We start from the raw sequence: 20,408 nt of genomic DNA, 5'->3' as shown, positions 1-20,408 counted from the left end.
ATGTTTTTCTATTTTCCTGTTTCCCACACCTCAGGGTTTGAAATCTGTTGTCACACAGCTGGTCTTAAAGGGTACATACATCTCCCACAGGGTCAGCTGTAGTAGCTTCTCCATTTCCATTCCTCTTCCTTTCTTCCAGTCTCTTCTCCTGCGTGCTAGTGACTTCTCACAGGTGAAGTCCAAATGGCCCTTGGATAGCCCTCCACTCTATCCCATGTGTCTTCCTGCTGAAACAGGCTCCACTCACTGGTCGCAGACATATTCCCTGCCTTCTCCCCTGGGGTGCTCTGCTTGGGGATTCTGCACTTGTTCTCAGGATCTTGCATCCCTAGACAATGTCTATAATACATTTAGGAATCTGTTCAAATGTCACTTCATCAAATAGGCCCATCTTCCTCACCAGTCACCTTCTACCCCTTCATCTGGCTGGGGTTGTTTTGTTTTGTTTTTCCTATCACCTTCTCTCCATGGACATTATAGAGTTCATTTGTTTATTGTCTGTCTTTTTTGCCAGAAGGGCTCTTGCATTCACTGCTAGGTTCCAAGAACCTGGGATGACATTTGGCATTATAGAAGACACAAAAACAAATACATGTGGAGTAGGAAATTAACGTATGCTCTAAGAGGTATTGATCTCAGTGCAGCTGCCTATAGAACCTGAAAGAGGCCATGAGACCCTGGGGAGTCCCATCAGCACTCCCAAAGCATTCCAACCCAGAAAATAAAAGCATCATATCAGCTTTGCACAAAACTATGAAAGGTTTAATTTTTTGCTGTTCTAATAGTAAAGAGCATTTTTGGTGCTTTTAATCAAAGGACCTAATAATGTCTGGGATAAACAGGCATACAGCAAGTCTCTGTTCAACCTGAGCTAAGCAGCCAAGTTTAAGTAGAGGAGAAAGGCTGTGAGAATCATGGCGTATAAAATTATCCAGCAGTCTGCAAATTCATCTGGAATAACAAAAAACCTAGGATAGCAAAAACTTTTCTCAAGGATAAAAGAACCTCTGGTGGAATCACCATGCCGGACCTAAAGCTTTACTACAGAGCAATTGTGATAAAAAACTGCATGGTACTGGTATAGTGACAGACAAGTAGACTAATGGAATAGAATTGAAGACCCAGAAATGAACCCACACACCTATGGTCACTTGATCTTCGACAAGGGAGCTAAAACCATCCAGTGGAAGAAAGACAGCATTTTCAACAAATGGTGCTGGCACAACTGGTTGTTATCATGTAGAAGAATGCGAATTGATCCATTCCTATCTCCTTGTACTAAGGTCAANTCTAAGTGGATCAAGGAACTTCACATAAAACCAGAGACACTGAAACTTATAGAGGAGAAAGTGGGGAAAAGCCTTGAAGATATGGGCACAGAGGAAAAATTCTTGAATAGAACAGCAATGGCTTGTGCTCAGAGATCGAGAATTGACAAGTGGGACCTCATGAAACTGCAAAGCTTCTGCAAGGCAAAAGACACCATCAATAAGACAAAAAAACCACCAACAGATTGGGAAAGGATCTTCACGTATCCTAAATCAGATAAGGAACTAATATCCAATATATATAAAGAACTCAAGAAGGTGGACTCCAGAAANTCAAATAACCCCATTAAAAACTGGGGCTCAGAACTGAACAAAGAATTCTCACCTGAGGAATACCGAATGGCAGAGAAGCACCTGAAAAAATGTTCAACATCCTTAATCATCAGGGAAATGCAAATCAAAACAACCCTGAGATTCCACCTCACACCAGTCAGAATGGCTAAGATCAAAAATTCAGGTGACAGCAGATGTTGGCTAGGATGTGCAGAAAGAGGAACACTCCTCCATTGTTGGTGGGATTGCAAGCTTGTACAACCACTCTGGAAATCAGTCTGGCTGTTCCTCAGAAAATTGGACATAATACTACCAGAGGATCCAGCAATACCTCTCCTGGGCATATATCCAGAAGATGTCCCAACTGGTAAGAAGGACACATGTTCCACTATGTTCATAGCAGCCTTATTTATAATAGCCAGAAGCTGGAAAGAACCCAGATGCCCCTCAACAGAGGAATGGATACAGAAAATATGGTACATTTACACAATGGAGTACTACTCAGCTATTAAAAAGAATGAATTTATGAAATTCCTAGCCAAATGGAGGACCTGGAGGGCATCATCTTGAGTGAGGTAACACAATCACAAAGGAACTCACACAATATGTATTCACTGATAAGTGGATATTAGCCCAAAACTTAGGATACCCAAGATATAAGATACAATTTGCTAAANGCATGAAACTCAAGAAGAATGAAGACCAAAGTGTGGACACTGTGCCCCTTCTTAGTACTGGGAACAAAACACCCATGGAAGGAGTTACAGAGACAAAGTTTGGAGCTGTGATGAAAGGATGGACCATCTAGAGACTGCCATATCCAGGGATCCATCCCATAATCAGCTTCCAAACGCTGACACCATTGCATACATTAGCAAGATTTGGCTGAAAGGACCCAGATATAGCTGTCTCTTGTGAGACTATGCCAGGGCCTAGCAAACACAGAAGTGGATGCTCACAGTCAGCTATTGAATGGATCACAGGGCTCCCAATGGAGAAGCTAGAGAAAGTACCCAAGGAGTTAAAGGGATCTGCAACCCTATAGGGGAACAACATGATGAACTACCAGTACCCCGGAGCTCTTGTCTCTAGCTGCATATGTATCGAAAGATGGCCTAGTCGGCCATCACTGGAAAGAGAGGCCCATTGGACTTGCAAACTTTATATGCCCCAATACAGGGAATGCCAGGGCCAAAAGAATGGGAATGGGTGGGTAGGGAAGTGGGGGCGGTATGGGGGACTTTTGGGATAGCATTGGAAATGTAATTGAGGAAAATACGTAATTAAAAAAAAATTATCCAGCAGGATAGTAGCTCAACTCATTTCTGAAGGTATTCCCATCTGATATATGCCCGGTTCTCGCCTATCTCCACTGAGTGTTTGGAATGAAGGGGAACACATGACTCATTAGCCTATCTCCACTGAGGGTTTGGAATGAAGAGGACACATGACACAGGAGAGGCTCTGCCCCAGTCTCCTCCAGCAGGATGGCCTAAAGCAATATGGCCACTCACTCTGGCCTAGTGTCTCTCCCTAATTATGGGCGGTGAGGAGGAGAAGTGCTATCCTGTAATTCCACAGAACTCCTGGAGAAAGAATCCCTCTTGCCTGTGTTTTGACAAGAGCCCTTAATTTACAATTGACATTTGCTGTCTTCTAACATTAACACTCCTTCACTCACTCTGGTGACATGATAGTCTGACAGGTCCCAAGGGCTTCCTTCACTGTCTCAGGTTTCAGAAGCACTACTGGGGTTGGTGCTAAATAAAGACCAGGGCACCTGGTGACCCAGCTCTGTGTTTGCAAAACCTCTTTCAACCATGGCTCTCAGAGCCCTTCACAAGCGTTAGGAGGAATGATTGTCCTCACTTTACATAAAGAGGGGAAACATTTGATTTCTTTAGTAATAGCCTCTTACAACAATTTCCAAATGTAATTACATTTGGAAATACCAACTTATGCAATGAAATTACCAGCACATTACACGAGAGAAATAAAAGGTAACACTATAGCACGGAGCATATCAAGTGTAAGAAGTTTCCTTCAGATTCAGGTTTCTGCTCTCAGAGGAGGCCATTCACGAACAGTGTCACTGTGACGAAGTACGGGACAGTGATCAAATATTCCAGCATTACCCTAGGAATACAGGATCCTAGGAGTACAACTGGCACCATGCTGGGTACATTTGCAGACCTCATTACCTTCAGTCCCCAGCCCCCATCACTTTGCAGAAAAGGGAACTGTGATGTAAGAGAGCAAGAAGCTATGTGTTAGAGTTCTGGATTGCTGTTCTTTCTATGGCCCACAGCACGACTACAAGTCTAAGACTGGGCTCATCTCCTCCTTCTAGCATTTCCAATTCATATCTATCCAGGTAGACACAGGGTATACCTGAGACATAGCATTAATGAGCTCAGAGAAAGATGCTGGAGAAAGATGCTGGTCACTGCCAGTAGGCCCCCACTACCCTTCAAGGTCCCAAGCCTTTTTCCTTGTCTGGAGAAGTAGTTAGGAGTGTATATTGTAAGGTCCAACTGGCTTTGTAGCTCAGTCTCTCTACCTACAGGTATGTGATCTTGGTATTAACTTATCCTTAGTATATCTCAATTTCTTTACAGTGAAATGAATTCAATAATATCTAATGCACTAAAAGAAATGAGCATATTAATAAAGAAGCACTTAATAAATATTGGACATTGTAATCATTGTTTGTATTGTGTTATTGTTAACTTTCTTTAGTGGCTTCATCTACTCAAGTTGCTATTTTTAATCTTTACTTTCTGTGTATGGGTATTTTGTTTACATGTATGTCTACATACCCCACACATTCCTGGTGAAAGCAGAAGCCACCAGAAGGTATTGGATCTCTGGAATAGGAGTGGCAGACAATTATAAACCACTATGTGGCTTCTGGAAGCCACACCCAGGACCTCTACAAAAGCATTAAATGTTCTTTACCGGTGAGCCATCTCTCTAGTCCCTACATCTATTGCTTTAACCTCACTTCTACAGGGAACTCTGCCATCTGTCCAGTCTATTCAACCTCCTCCTCAGGAGAGGTGCCAGGAATGGTAGGTTTGAGTAGGAGCCAGAGACCAAGGCTCTGAAGGAATTAGGTCAAGCAGGCGAATGGTGATACAATCTGGAGGACAAATAGACAAATAGTGGGCACACCTTTTTTTATCTTGCTGCGTTTCAAATAATCAAAGCTGTCTTGAAATTTTCCCTTTTTGGGTTTAAATATGAGACACTACCCACTACAATTTAAAAAACAAGAGGCTTGGGAGCTAAGTTAATGTGAAGTGACAGGGGATTGTAGAGAAGGGAGGTAGAGGGAATGACGAAAGTGGAATCGATTCGTTCCTGACCACTGGGATCATCCTTGACCACGGGGATTCTAAAGCCAGCAGTGCCCTGTCACTCAGTTGCCCAGGCACTTCCAATCAACACTGGGTATTTTTGTCTAGACCTCTTCCCCTTCATTCTTACTGTACTCATTTCACTTGTGCGAAAGCTTTCTTGCCCACCTACTGAACTGCTGCAAAATCCTGCCTCTGTCGGTCCCCTAATCAGTTCACCCTGCTGCCTGCTGCCAGGGGAGATGTATGATGCACACTGTAAGAATGCAAGTTCTGCCCTTTTAGGAAGACCTTTGGAGATACCCATTTTAATATTTAATGAAATCCATATGCCTTACAATTTTATAACATCCACTCAAAAGTCTAGGTATTGGCTAAATAAACGTATATTTAGTAGCCTCCCTGTTTCTGTATCATGCAGATAAGAACACCAAGTTCTGGTCACAGCATAGCAGAGACAAAAGGAAATGTGTGTCAGGAATGGGTGGAAAGAAAGCCAGGCAGACACATCATTAGGCAATGCTTGCTTACAGAGGGATTCTCATTTTAAATGCCATGGTTGTTGGGTAATTTCATTAATCAGTAAATTGCTTTAATTACACGAATACATGTGAAAGAGGGCTCAGATGCTAGCAATGAGCAGAGCAAGAGGATGTCCTTTATCTGTGTTCCTCCAACTTCTATGCACCTATTTGAGTCTCTATTAGAACACTGATCCCATTGCTCAGGAGTCGATTCTACCTGCAAGTAATGGAGAGTAAGGGAGTTGGGTTTAGGAAGACAGATGAATAGAATGGAACTGTGGATAGAGGCCACAACTCTAATGCCTTCGGTGGCCACACGGTTGCAAGACCCTAAGAATGATAGAGATTACATACCTTGCCTAAGATCACCCACATTCCATTTTCTTTCAAAACTCTGAAGAAAAAAAAAAGTAGCTTGTCAGGGCAGGCTTGCCTCAAGAGAAGTCCTTTGCTGACCTGTTCATTGGATTTGTGGATCTAGGCTGGTCCACCTCTAAAGAGTCCTGTGTCTTTAAACAAGGGCTAGAAATTCTTTGACTCTTGGTCTTCTGCTTTGAAAGCTGATATACAGCCCATATGCTATCTTCTAAGATTTATAAGTGTAGAATCTGTTTTCCCTTATAACTCTCTCTCTCTCTCTCTCATCCTCTGTGTGTGTGTGTATACATGTACGTGCACACATGCATGCATGGGTATGCATGCATGTGTGTAACTTAGACCTGAACCTAGGACCGCTAACCAAGCACTCTACCTCTACCACTTAGGTAAACCTCAGGTCCACAGGACTGTTATTAAATCAGAGGAAAATGAGTTTCAAAATGACCACAGGAGTTTCCCTACTTCTGTTTCTCAGTTACAGGGAAAGTTCACTTTTCTAATGACGCTAAGTCATAAATGATGACACCTATGTGTTGCAGTAAATCTCAAATCCAAATAAGCCCCAGCCAGGAAAACACGTCTCAATTAATATGAATACATGCTATGTACCTAGATTGGGCAGATCTACTGATACACTACCATCTTCCACAGCTTATGAGACCCCTTAGAACTTGCAGTTTCTCCAGGCCATGTGCTCAGGCTGTTTTTCTTCTATCTCCTTCTCTGTGTCTTCTCCCTCTTCCACCTGTGTTCCTTGATTTTCACATCTCCCCTCTTGTATGAATATTTCTTTCTCCTTGATCTAGATGTCTGCAGATTACACAAGGCCCCTGTCTCTGGTTGGTTCATAACATACCGTTTTCAACAAGAGATTGTCTTCTGAAGACAAGAATGGATTTATGCACATGGCCTATTTGTAATCTCATCTCCTAAAGCCTTAAGAAAAAAAAAAGTATTTTGAGACACGACCATAAACTATTTGGTAGGGCTTTATAATCTCAAGGCCAAGAATCACAGAGAAAAAAAAATATAGTGCAGAAAGAAAAAAAAAAAAACAAAGAAACAACAAACATTACAGAACCATATCTGTAAAAACAAGAAGGAAAAAAAAAGATGTTTCCTGAGCATAATAGCTAAGCCACGTGACCTTTCCTTCCTTGTAAATAAGAAGAGAAAATCTCTAAATTAAGCCAGTCAGAATGGCAAACACAAGAGGTGCCTCCTGACTTAGACCTGGGCCTCAGGGCAGAGGATGAGTCTGAGAAATCAAGCAGAATTGAGGTTCCCCTGAGAAAACAGTTATGATGGAATGAAGAGATGTTCACAAGTTGTACCAAGTCCTCCCTTGCTGGCAGGCTGTGGCTACTCAACTGCACGTTCACTTCTGCCTCTGCACACAGCCCTTGTAAGTGCAATAATGTGATGTGTTAATGTGGTTAGTTTGTTTCTCTCTCTAAACCAGTACCTAGAAGGTACCTCCCAGCTATGTACTGTGTTAAGAGAAAAGATAAAACAGGCTCAGAGCTGCATGATGCTCAGAGACATTGACTTTGAAATACAACATTAGTACTAAATGGGGTCTGACCCTCTTGCTTTCCCAGAACAGTCTGGTTCCCTTTGTATCTCTTGAAACAGGAATATAAACCACCCATAGCATTGAGAGTGCTCAGAACTCAGACATCACCAAGGAGAGCAAGAAAGCAATGTTTTCCTTCTTTGTTTATTCTCAATTCCTGCATCTATTTGAGTCTCTGACTTATGAGGACCTACACATTGATGCTCACACCAAGGATCAAATTATAAGAAAGATTATAAAGAACATAAGAGAAAAATGACTTTGGAGTTACTCCTGCAGCCTAAGTTACAGGAGGAGAGTTTCGGATGTAAACCATTGTCCTCCCGGCAAGGGAATTCTTGATAAGACTGGAGATAGCTGACTCCAGCAAGAAATGACAGGTCACTCAAAGGGAGATGCTCTCCATGATGACTTGAAGGGACTGTGTTTAAAAGCATGGGAGAGAAAATGTTAAGGTCTTCTGGCTGGAGAAACAGCCTAGAAAAGCCAGCCATAACCATGAAACAAAAGAGCCTAGCAACCAAAGAAGGCACTTGAGCATCCACAGGGGAACAGATTCTGGCTGCCAGGAAGAGGTCCTAGGGAATAACCCCTCATTTTCCTCTGCTCTTCCAAATTTGATCTGTGCCTCTAAGCCAAGCCTAGAGGGATCCAGAAGGCAAAGGAGCCCTTGTTTATGATATATGAAGGACACACCAGAAGGAAACCAAGGAAGGAACAAATGGATACAAGTTTGGCCAGGTCACAGAGACACCTGGAGAATGAACGCATTCATGGGATATCTTACTCTTCCCAGATACTGGCTGAGTGGGACAGATCATCACAGTCAATCCAAATAGAAGTATATTTGAAAGGTTGTCCCAAGTTATTCTGCCTTGGCTGACAGTACCCTGAAATGTTAGGAAGCTTCTGGTTTCACAAAAGGGCAAAAAAGATGCTTTGCTACATACTCAATGCAAGCAGGTAGTGAAAGTGATGGCCCCAAGGCCCCCAGAGCCATCTGTAATAACAGTCCTTGTTTCAGTTATTTTTCTATCACTATGATAAACCATCATGACCAAGACAACTTGAAAAGAAATTGTATACTTGGCTTATGGTTTTATAGGGTTTGAGTCCATGATGGCTGAATGAGGGAAGAGCTGGATCCACAACCACGAGGCAGAGAGAGAGGGAGCGAGCACTGGTGATCACAAGACATGAGCCCTCAAAGCCCGTTTTGATATCACACCTCCTCCAACAAGGCCACACCTCCTATCTTTCCGCCAAAATTCTACCAACTAGAGACCAAATATTCAAATATGTGAAACTAGGTGTGTGTGGGGGGGGGAATTTTCATGCAAACCACCATAGTCCTGTTGAAGGGGCCCAATGTTTGGAGGTCATTGGTGCCTTTGATCTAAACCTAGCCTTAAAGGAGCCCCTATTTTTGACCACGAAAATCCTCAGTTAAGACCACAACTGAAATATTAGAAGTACAGGGATATCCCATACATGCAGCAGAAGACTTGAGAATGAATCTCAGAGAAACATTTTCTATTAGGAGCCACATAGTGGGTATTTTAGGTTTTGTGGGTTTTAATCCCCACTGTTGTATTTACTTAATTATATCACTGCAGCACAAAAATAACCATAGGGCAAGGAGACAAATAGGTGTGGCTGTGTTCCAATGAAACCTTACAAATAGAAATGACAGGCAGATTCAGCTTTTTAGCAGTCCATTGAGGCCCCCTGACACAGTGTTGGAGTGTTGGGTTTAGAATAGTCAGATAATCCTCCCATCATTTGTGTCCACAAAATGGTAGGCTGGAGGGCCTTGTTTTACATTTTACATTTACATTTGCTTCCCATTCCTGTTTTCTATGTTATTTTATGCTTTATGGAAACAGGAAGATGTCTATTTGTCGGTCTATGGTTAATACCTACAATTATGTGAATGAATAGACAAATCACTCAAAAATATAAATATCAATAAGATCATATAATTTATAGTTCCTTTGCTTGTGATAACCTACGTTGAACCCTGTTTTTTTTGTTTTTTGGGTTTTTTTTTTGTATTTGTTCTTATTTTTTAAATATTTGATGATCAGAAAAATACAGAGAAATATATAACCTATGTGGGTCCTCAATTTCTTGTAAAACTCAAGTGCAGGTTCATGTACTGACTACTGCTGCCTTTCTTTAAAGAAAGGAGAATAGGTTAACTCAAACAAACAACACTTGACAGTAGAAAAGTAAGCAGGCTCCTAATCAATGTGTTTCTAATGAGACTCCCTGGATGGGTGTTGAACCACAATACATGAATTAGGTGTTTATTTGTAACATATGTTCAAGCTATGGAACGGCTTAGTAGTTGGAGCTTTGTTTAATACTCATGGCCTTTAAAACCTTTAGAATAAAAATCTCTGTAACTCCAATTATTATGATCTGTACTTATTCCCTATCTGTTGACCCTGATATCCCCAGAGCCTATGTGACACATCTGCCGTCCTTAATATTTCATAAAAGATAACTTTGGTACCACCTGTGAGTTACTATTCTTAGTACCCAACCAGTAAAGCAGACATCAAAGCAGAACCATATAAGCCCACTGGCAGTAGACAGAGAGAAAGCTATAAAAAAGGTGTCAAGCAGTTTAACTGTTAGAAAGTTGACTATGCTCAGGACAAGAAAAGTGTCTCTATGTTCACATTAATAAACACTTGGAATCATTTGATCATACAATCTTGAAGAGGAGTTTATGGCTTTCCCATAGCAATAAAAGAAACTTTCTTATTTGGTAGAGTTTAAGGGACACAAAAACTCTAGGAAATGTGTTTTCAGCTTGAGTGCTTGAAAATATATATGATCAAGCATCTAGAAAGAGCTCTAACCTTCCTTTCTAGGTCACTGGGTTCACTCAATAAATATTTATTGCACATTCACCAAGTCTTCAGCTTAGAAGAAAGCATATCTGGACACTGTTAGCTCAGCCAACCCTTTGTTGATCCTACATACAAACTGATATCTAGGTGTTTTTGTAGATACTAAAGAGATGGGTATTTGATACTTGCTTTACAAGTTTCACAGAGCCATAAACACGTCCCTGGACACTGGTAATCTTGGCTCGTGCGATCTTTCCTGTGCTTCATCTGGAAGCACCTCGTCAGGAGAATGAAGAAAAAGAAGACAAAATGCCATTTTTATTTTTATGTGAAAACAAATGACCTGTTATGTTTATTCCAATCTCAGTAAAGTATGGATTTCATCTGTGTTGTTGTTATTCATCAAATGTGCCCTGTTGTTTCTGTTTTGCTAAATGACAGAATTTCTTTCCACTCTTTCTTTTTTCCTAATGGCTCTTCCCACCTTTCCCCTGTGGCAAACATCCATTAGTTTGAGCATTAAGCACAGACTAGTAAGCTAAGAAAAGAACAAATGAAAAGATCCACACTGCTACTTCTGCATGCTGGTCCGAGGGTGTCTTGGTTTGTTTAGTGTCAAAGGAAGTTCTTGTCCATCAGTCCATGAATGGCACACAGAGTTTTGCACAGGGCAGATGAGGAGAAACACTGAACTCTTACTCTTCAGGTACATGTCTGTCTAAAATTATATGACATACCATGATCCAATACTCATTTTTACATCCCCCAGATGTCCTAATAACACCTATTGTTACCTTCTGAAAGTGTGATGAGACTATAGGTTATAACAAATGCTACTTAGAATTTTTACCATAAATAATTAATGTAATCAAAGCCAATAAGTGAACGTTAGTTGTAGAGTGAGGAACAAAGATAATCATTTCCTTTTGAATTTCTTAATTACTTTGAGAATTCCTTCTTAAGAAAATGCAGACAAGTAGCAAAGGAAGATATTAGCAGTTGTGGCTCTTGAGCAACCAGTGGGCAGCTTTATTGACACCATCTGCCCATGAATTAAGTACTCGGTAGTGAGAAAGCTGGCATATTTTCAATTCCAATTGACACAATTCAGGATACACACATAACCTACATCTACCCCTTAACACTTCGTGAAGAGACATTATAGGAGCTGAGAAACTGTCTGATAACCTAAAGTAACCATAAAATCTAAACACTGGAGGAAAAAAATCCAAAACTGCCACAGATGCTCTAAACAGAGTGTGTAGGATGTTCCTGATAAGACTTTCACCGTGAGCTAAATCCTGCAGTCGAAATGAAATAAATAAATAAAGCCCTTATCCAAGTTTCTCTGAGGAATAATTCCTTGTGCTGAACCTGTTAATTGCAGCTAGGCTGTACATGTTAGTCCTCATTCATATGTCACATCCCTGTCCATGTGGGTCATCTTTAAGAGAATAATACAGGAATTATCAGCTGCTAGTTGAAAATTCTCCTTGGGGATATAAAGCAAATGTCCTACAGTCTTGGTATACACAAAAAGTGTCTGGGAATTACAGAGCTTGCAATCTGATCCTGTGACTGTGTGAGGCCTTTCTACTTGGATCCCGTATGGTGGTAATTCAAATATGGATAAAATATACTCAACAAAGAAGTCATTTGGGTAGCAGCATTTGGGAATGCTGAAATTGATATCAACACTCAGTCATGAGCCAAGACTGTACTAAGATAATTAGAACATGGATATTTGACTCCAGCTGCCACAATCACTGGTCAGAAACATCAAGACTGGATGTATACTGCTGACATAGGTGTAGCTTCACCTAAGTCTTCAGTATAGAGACGAGAATATGCTTTTGCAAAAACAGCTAACAATCCAAAGACATCCGTGGTCACAGTTTCATTTAATCAATAAATATTTTATGTTCATGTATGATAAGCTGGTATTAGGCAGTGTGCAGTGTGTGTGTATGTGTGTGTGTGTGTGAAGTCTTCTTGGTTTACATACTTTGAAGTTGAAATTTTTTTTTTAGAAAGGTAGAATGCATAAAGGGTGTAGTTGTTTAAATGAAAATAGCTCCCATAAGCTTTTAGGAAGTGGCACAATTAAGAGGTGTAGCCTTGTTGGAATAGATATGGCTTTGTTGGAGGTGTGTCTGTCGCTGAGGGTGGGCTTTGAGATTTCAGATACTCAAACTAGGCCCAATGTCTTTCTCTCTTCTTGATGCCTGGCAGTCCAGATGTAGAACTCTCAGCTACTTCTGCATGGTGTCATGCTTCCCACCACAATGATAATGGACTAAGCCTCTGAACTGTAAGCCAGCCCCAGCTAAATGCTTTCCTTTATAAGAGTTTCCATGGTCATGGTATCTCCTCATAATAATAGAAACCCTAACTAAGACAGTGGATCAAAAGTGAGCATCCATGTAGAGTAAAATTAAGAAATAAGTAATCAAAATGTTTGAGTCCCAAATTGCCACAAGCACAGAGTAATCCATAAAAATATCGTAATTGTTGTGCCAATTGCTATCAGGAGCACTGCTGTAATGTCTCTTCCCTGGTAATTCTGGCTCTACATTTCTTGATCACCTCTTCCATTAACAATAAATTTTATGGAATTTTCTGCAAGCAGAAAGGTCATTCTAATGTTTCTTTTATGATCATTGATAAAAATTTGTTTCTGATCACTGGTAGCTTGAATGTGATTTTATTAGCTTCATAACTCATTATTGGGAATGTAATACTGAATTTGACCATTTCCATCAACTTTGGGAAAAGATATCTATCAAGAGGAAAACTTCTCTTTTGATTTGGTTACAGCATCAGAAGCAAATCATTGGTGATGTTTCTATAACTAATGAATGGAAGAGTCTTCCCGAGACTGACTTCAAGCACCACAACATCCAAGCTGCTCTCTTCTCTAAAGTGCATGGACTGCCTCTGCCTAAAGACATCGCAATGCATTCACTTCAAATGGTCCTTCATTATTAAATCTAACACAAGATAAACAGGCAGCAAGGGATTGTTTCTGGAAGCTGTGCTTAGACTAAATCAGATAGCAATAACTTAACTACAGGTTGTAAGCATAAATTTGATGTAAATTTTGAGACACATAAATTTTAGTAATTGTGCATGTGTGTGTGTGTGTGCGTGTGTGTTATAACATTCAAACTTCTCTTAGCTAAATCTGCAAGTCACCTCAACAGGATTCAACACAAGGACAATTGTGACAGAGGAGAATGAAGTACAGAAAGTTACATTGGTTTCAGTTAAAATATCTTTTTTATTCGATTTTAGCAAGAGTAAGACCCTTGTGTGGACTTTTGTTAAATAATCCCCACTTCCCATCAAGTAAGGATGACACAAATGAGGGTGAAGCAAACTACTTCAAATGCCCTCCAGGAGTTCAGAATGTAAGAAGGAACATCCAGACAGTTTCTACAGTCAAATGGCTTTCAATCAAACCAGTAAACCGGAAACTACCACACAATGAATTGTTTGCTGACACAGAGAATAAACATATGGACTACCCACAGAAACACATAGAGGACAATGTCATTCAGTCTTGGCACATAGCAGGAACTGGTTTAATTAACAGTAAAACCCAATTCCAGTTCACTCAAGCCAGCAGTTTAGGACCGGATAAAAGATCTTTTATAAAGGCTATATTCTACTTTGAGAAACATTTTAGTTTATGATCCATATGGTGGCTACTAACAAGGGAGAGATTGGAGCTAATTAGTGGTGGAGTCTTGCTAGACATTCAAAGTGATAAACTAGAAAGAGCGCCTTTCCAATTTAATCATCTGTCAAGAGGCGAGGAGGTTTTCTGAGCAATATGAGTTAGAGATCAGAATCTTGTCCCTAGGAAAGCATGCATTGGACTGGAAGATGTCACCCATTTATAACCTACCTTTAATCACTACTTATCAAGAATTTACAGTGAATTGGATCTGGGCCAATGAGTTCATGTGATATATTGCATTTAGTACATTTCATATATCTTTTGTTGGGACTTTTTAGTGCCCTTGCAAATACGGAAGTGGGAGCCTAAGGAGTTGTCTTATTTCGGGTTATATTGCTGTGAAAAATCATCTTGACCTCAGCAACTCTTACAAGGAAAACATTTTCATTGGAGGTGGTTTACACTTTCAGAGGTTTAGTCCATTATCGTCATGATGGGGAAAATGGCAGCCTCCAGGCAGACATGGTGCTGAAGAAGGAGCCAAGAGTTCTACATCCTGACCCGAAGGCAGCAGAATGAGACTATTTGCCATACTGAGTATGGCTTGAATGTGAGACCTCAAAGCCTGCCCCACACTTTCTTGAACAAGGCCACACCTCCTCCAATACAACCTCTCCTAAGAACTCTTTGTGGGCCAAACATTCAAACACATGAGGCTCTGAGAGCCACACCTATTCAAACGACCACAGAAGTCCTAATGTTTGCCTGGGAAATATAGGAAGTGGATAGCTAGAATTTGTAAAACAGATTTTCTGACCCCAAAGTCAGTTGTGGACTAACTGTGTGCTAGAAGCAGTGATTATCCCAGGCAGTGTAGGGGAGAAGAAAGTGAAAATTCCTGCCTGTTGGATGAAAGACTGAAAAGAAGCAAGAACATAGTCCAAATACATGGACAACAGGTGCAGCGAGAACTGTGTGTCTCCCCAGGTCCTGCCCCTGAACTTATTCTATGCTGTCAATCAAGCCTCTCTACCCGTTCTTTATTTGTAACTCAGTGCTTTCATGTCTAGTGTTTCTCTAGTCTTGAACACTTTCCCTCTAGTTGTTCCCACAGTACCTTTCTCATGTCATTGAGGTTTCGGGTGCTAAGTCATCTCCCTCAAGAGACTTGAACAAGGTGTCCCTAACCTGCCATTTGTTTTTGCCTTTGTTTCCCTTTTCTTTATACTATTTAGCACTAGCCATCATTCTCTCTCTCTCTCTCTCTCTCTCTCTCTCTCTCTCTCTCTCTCTGTATGTGTGTGTGTGTGTGTGCAAATGCATGTGTGTACACGTGTGTCCACAGCATAATTTCATCCCTCATTTGTGCTCCATTTAGAATGCAATGTAAAGAGGCTTCATTTTGCTTTCTGGTGTTCAATATATTATAGGTCAGTAAATACCTGTACATCAGTAGATGTGATGTCTGTGTAGCCTAATGTCATAAAGGCTCAGCAAGACAGAATGCAAAGATAACAGAAAGAGAAGACGACAAGTCCCTGGATTCCTGTTACTCCACAAAAGATCTAGATCTATGGGCACAGTTGTTCAGGCTCCCAGAGATATTTGCTCCTACAAGAAAGACAACACATCCTTTTGTCAAATAAACTCCTTTCTCTCTGTGAGGGGACCATTGTGAGTCCAAACTTAAGATTCTGAGCAGCATGTCTTGTCCTTCTCTGGACGATTAGTTCTTTAACATGACCGTGTACATCTCCCCCTCCTTGTCAGCAAGTCTGAGTCTTAAAATATATCTGCTAGGTTCCTCTGGGAAGCCATTTGTGATAGTTAGGGCTCAATACTACATACTCTGCTGCAACATGATATAGATCAGCACATTGTGAAAGTGACACCAGATAGTCACCTCAGCCTAGTAAAAATGGAACCATGGATTTACATAACTAGGAAGAGAGCCCTGAAACCATTATTCCTTATATCCTAGTAATCATTCCTATAAAGATGTTTCCCAGTGAAATGCTTAAATGAGAGAATGTAGCAGAGGAGTAATGAACCAGTAGTTTCCAGGGTGTGCTCTCTCCTGAGCCAGCTTTGATGACCACTAAATCTCTCCTGTTTCTCCAGATTATCTGAGGTCAGTCTAGGTTCAGAGATGAGGCTATGCAGAGGTGCAAAAGGCCCTCCATTCTCTAGCTAAGATCTCAGTCCCTGTCATAGCTACCAAGAATGCTTTGTTATCTATATAAAAACAAAACATACATCTCTGAAAAATACTTCACAGACAATAGATGCTTCTGTAGTCTTCATTACCAAAATCTCAGTTCTCCCAGTAGGACCCAAACCTATACACATAATAATAAAGTATGAACATGGACCCACATACCGAAGGGCTGGGTGGCAAATTAAGGATTTATATTAGTTCTTTTAACACAGTGACAACATATCTGAGGAGGCAAATGAAGAAAGTAGGGCTATGCTTTAATTCTCTGTTAGAAGGGATAAAGTCCACCAGAACAGGGAGGGTAAGATCCAGAAACATGCACTGCTGGTCACACGGTGTTTACAGTCAGGAAGAAACTATGCACAGAGAAACAAGATTACTGCTGTGGTAGACACGTCCTTGTTTTATCTATTCTGGACCCCAGCTCCTGTGATGTTATCACCTATATTCATAGTGGGTCTTCCTGCCTCCATTGATCCTTTCTGGAAGCACCCTCACATATACACCCAAAGGTTTATTTTCTATGCGATTCTAAATCCAGTCAAATCAGGTTCAATCTGGGGGTGGATTTCCATCATTCTCAAGGCTGGAAAAGAAGGCCTGCATGCTGTGCACTGAGTGGGGAACATCTCTGTGTGACATGGGGTGGCACACTGGTCAAAAAGAGGGAAGCAAATCACATCCTCTCACCTGAGATCAACCTTTCCGGGTGGCCAGGCCAGTCCTATTTTAAAGCTTGACCACACAGGCCTCAACCAAGCCACTGGTTGTTAGCCATGCTTGCCAAATCAATTGAATTCAGGGATGCCCAAGAAGGCAGTAAAGCCCATTTGTTTGTGTGTCTGTAAGGACATGTCTAGAGCAGATTAAGTTGGAGGCCTACAGCAGGCCTATCCTGAATGTGAATAGTTGAGATCCATGAGGATTAAAAAGAAAAATAAAAAAGCCTGCCACCTGGTCACTGTGGAGTGACCAGTCTCTGACATACATCTCGACACCAAGACATACAATTTCACCAGAGGCCCAGATACATGCAGCCAAGTAACGTTTGACAATGTGAGCCAAAATAATTCCTTCCTCCTTTAAGTTATTTATGTCAAGTATTTTATTGCTATATGTTTTAGTAATGAACATAAGGACAGATTTTGAGAAAGATTCCCTACATCCTTAGTGCTTATTTGCCCATCATCATCACCACCACCACCATTACCACTTCCACCACCACCACCACCACCATCACCACCACCACCACCACCACCACCACCACCACCACCATCATCTACTCTCAACTGCAATTCAGAATTCCAAAACTTCCTTGATATCCAAGAACAGACACTCTCCAAACCTACCCCACCCTAGCTTACTCTTAAAGCATCCAGATAATGACAATTCTGATTATTGATCCCTCTAACCAATGGTTTAACTCTATTAAATGGAAGAATGAAGACTCAGACACAATCAAATAGGTAGACCAGCCTTCCATCGGGAAGGAACTTAGAGGATTTGTGACTCGTAAGATCTCGCAACAGATCACAAAGATTGTTGTTGGCAGAAGCAGGGCCTAAATTTAAGCCTATCTAATGCAGTAGTGTCCTAGTTAGGTTTCTATTGGTGTCATAAACATCATGACCAAAAGCAACTTGGGAAAGATTTATTTAACTTTCCACTATCGGGGAAAGCCAAGACAGGAACTGCAAACAGGAATCTTGAGGCAGGAACTGAAGCAGAGACAACAAAAGAACGCTACTTATTGCCTTATTCCCCTGGCTTGGTCAGCCTGTTTTATTATACAACCCAGAACTGCATGCTCCAAAGTGGCAATGCTCCCAGTGAGCTGGGAACCCTGCCCCATTGATAATTAATAAATACAAAAATTTAAATGCCTCCAGATTTTCCTGCAGGCAATAACAAAGAATCATTTTCACTTGTGAGGATCCTCTTCCCAGATGATTCCATCATCTGTAAAGCTAACCAAAACAAGAAAAACAAAACCAAAAAAAAAAAAAAAGCAAAATACCAGAACAATCAGCCAAACTTAACAATAACAATGCCTCCTTCATTCCATTCATTATCAATATACTAAACATGCTAAATAAACTTCAATGTTTTACTTATATTTTATTCTCATGTCTTTTCAGTCTAATTTTCTTTCTTCATATATAAAAAGTTAATCTCTACCCTAATTCTCCCAGTCTCAGCATCCTATCGCTCTCTGACTCCCAGAGTCTGTTCTGTTTCAACAATGTTTCTTGAACGTCTCTCCTCAAAGAGGCCTGATGCTGTTATATTGAGCTGCCGTTCTAAAGGTATTTTCATAGTCTTCATTCTTCTCAGTGTCTCCACAATTAGTGCTATTTTATTTCAGAACATCTTTTCCCCTTCAGTTTCCTGAGATAGCCCTTTACAATATATTGTACCTTTCCTCACTCTCTTCTGTTTTGCCTCCAAAATGTCTTAGTTCACATCTTGTTTGCTTCCACTACCATCAAGTGTACCTGAACTACAGGTGAATTCTTAATTTCTACATAGTTTACAAACCAAATACATTTTTTGGCTCATTTGTGTTACTTTACTTTTCGTTCATATCAAAGACGACAGAGTTCTTGTACTCAATGCTGGGAATATAGTCATCTTGGACATTTCCTTCATCTTTCTTAGCTGCGTCCTTTAAAGATCCTTGTGGACACATACATGACATTGTTTCTCCTAAGTATCATCTCTCTTTTGTTCCACTGGCACTGGTATAGTCCCTACTCTTATTGCCTATGCCTATACTATTGAACAAACACTTCTTTCTATGTTCCCCATAAACTGATATGTAAGGATTATTTTTAAATGTAAGATCAGCTGATTGCTGAGATCTGTGCAAAGTTTCTAGGAAACTACAACCTTGCCTTCCAATAAAAAGCAAATCCCGTAGAGGCTGAAGCCTCTTATATTAAATTCTGTATTATCAGTATGTAAACTGTATGATTTCTCCCACAATGCTTAAAAGTATGTAAATCATTGTTGCACTGTTTTGTCTAGGGATGATAAAAAAAATTGTTTTAATCACCAAACCAAGACACAATTGTGGGTGCCAACAAGTGCTTGCTGACAGGAGCCTGATATAGCTATCTCCTGAGAGACTCTGCCAGTGCCTGACAAATAACAGAAGTGGATGCTAATAGCTATCCATTGGACTGAGCACAGGGTCCCCAATGAAGAAGCTAGAGAAAGGTTCCAAGGAGTTGAAGAGGTTTGCAGCCCCATAGGAGGAACAACAATATGAACTAACCAGCAACCCCCAGAGCTCCCAGGGACTAAACCACCAACCAAAGAGTACACATGGTGGGACTCATGGCTCCAGCTGCATATGTAGCAGAGGATGGCTAGTTGGTCATCAGTTGGAGGAGAGGCTCTTGATCTTATGAAGGCTCTATGCCCCAGTGTAGGGGAATGTCAGGGCCAGGAAGCAGAAGTGGGTGGGTTGAGGAGCAAGGGGATGGGCGAGGGGATAGAGGAAGGAGGTTTTCAGAGGTGAAACCAGGAAAGGAGATAACATTTGAAATGTAAATTATGAAAATATCTAATAAAAAGGTTTTACATGTTTAGCACAGACATAAATCTGTATGCCCTGTATTTTTTGGTGGCAATTTGAATATCTAGATGCAGATTCTGAAGACCCAGAGGGCTAGTTGAACAGTTTATTGCATGCTATTGAAAAAGTCTAACACACTCAAACTAACCCATAGTTTCCTCCATAGCAAAATCCAGATTCTTCACCACACCTTCTGTCTCAATTAAGACAGGACAGAATTGTGGCAATCAATCTGACAGTTCTAGTGCCCTCAAGAAATGCATTCAGTTCTCATGCTTTCACAATGTGATACAGGGTACAATGACTCTCCATGAATCCTACCTTTATTCAATGGATAACAACATCTGGTTTCTCAATCTCAAGACAACAAAGGAGCCATATGCAGAGTCCAGTAGCAGCAGATAAAGACTTCCTACAGGTATGTCACATGGCTATGCCTGATTTCAAATGATAGGGACACATGTGCCTCTCCCATGTTCAAGACAGCAATGCAGTGGTGCTAAGGTTTGTCATGACTTGTTAACTGCTGTCTGGTCTGTTTCTGTAAAGCAAACCAAATGCATCTTTGTTTCTATTTGATAACCTAAATATTACTAGAGATAATTTCATAATTCACAAATACAGCATCC

Source organism: Mus caroli, chromosome 3 (genome assembly GCF_900094665.2).
Source record: "Mus caroli chromosome 3, CAROLI_EIJ_v1.1, whole genome shotgun sequence".
Taxonomy (NCBI): Eukaryota; Metazoa; Chordata; class Mammalia; order Rodentia; family Muridae; genus Mus; species Mus caroli.
This window is presented reverse-complemented; position numbering follows the sequence as displayed.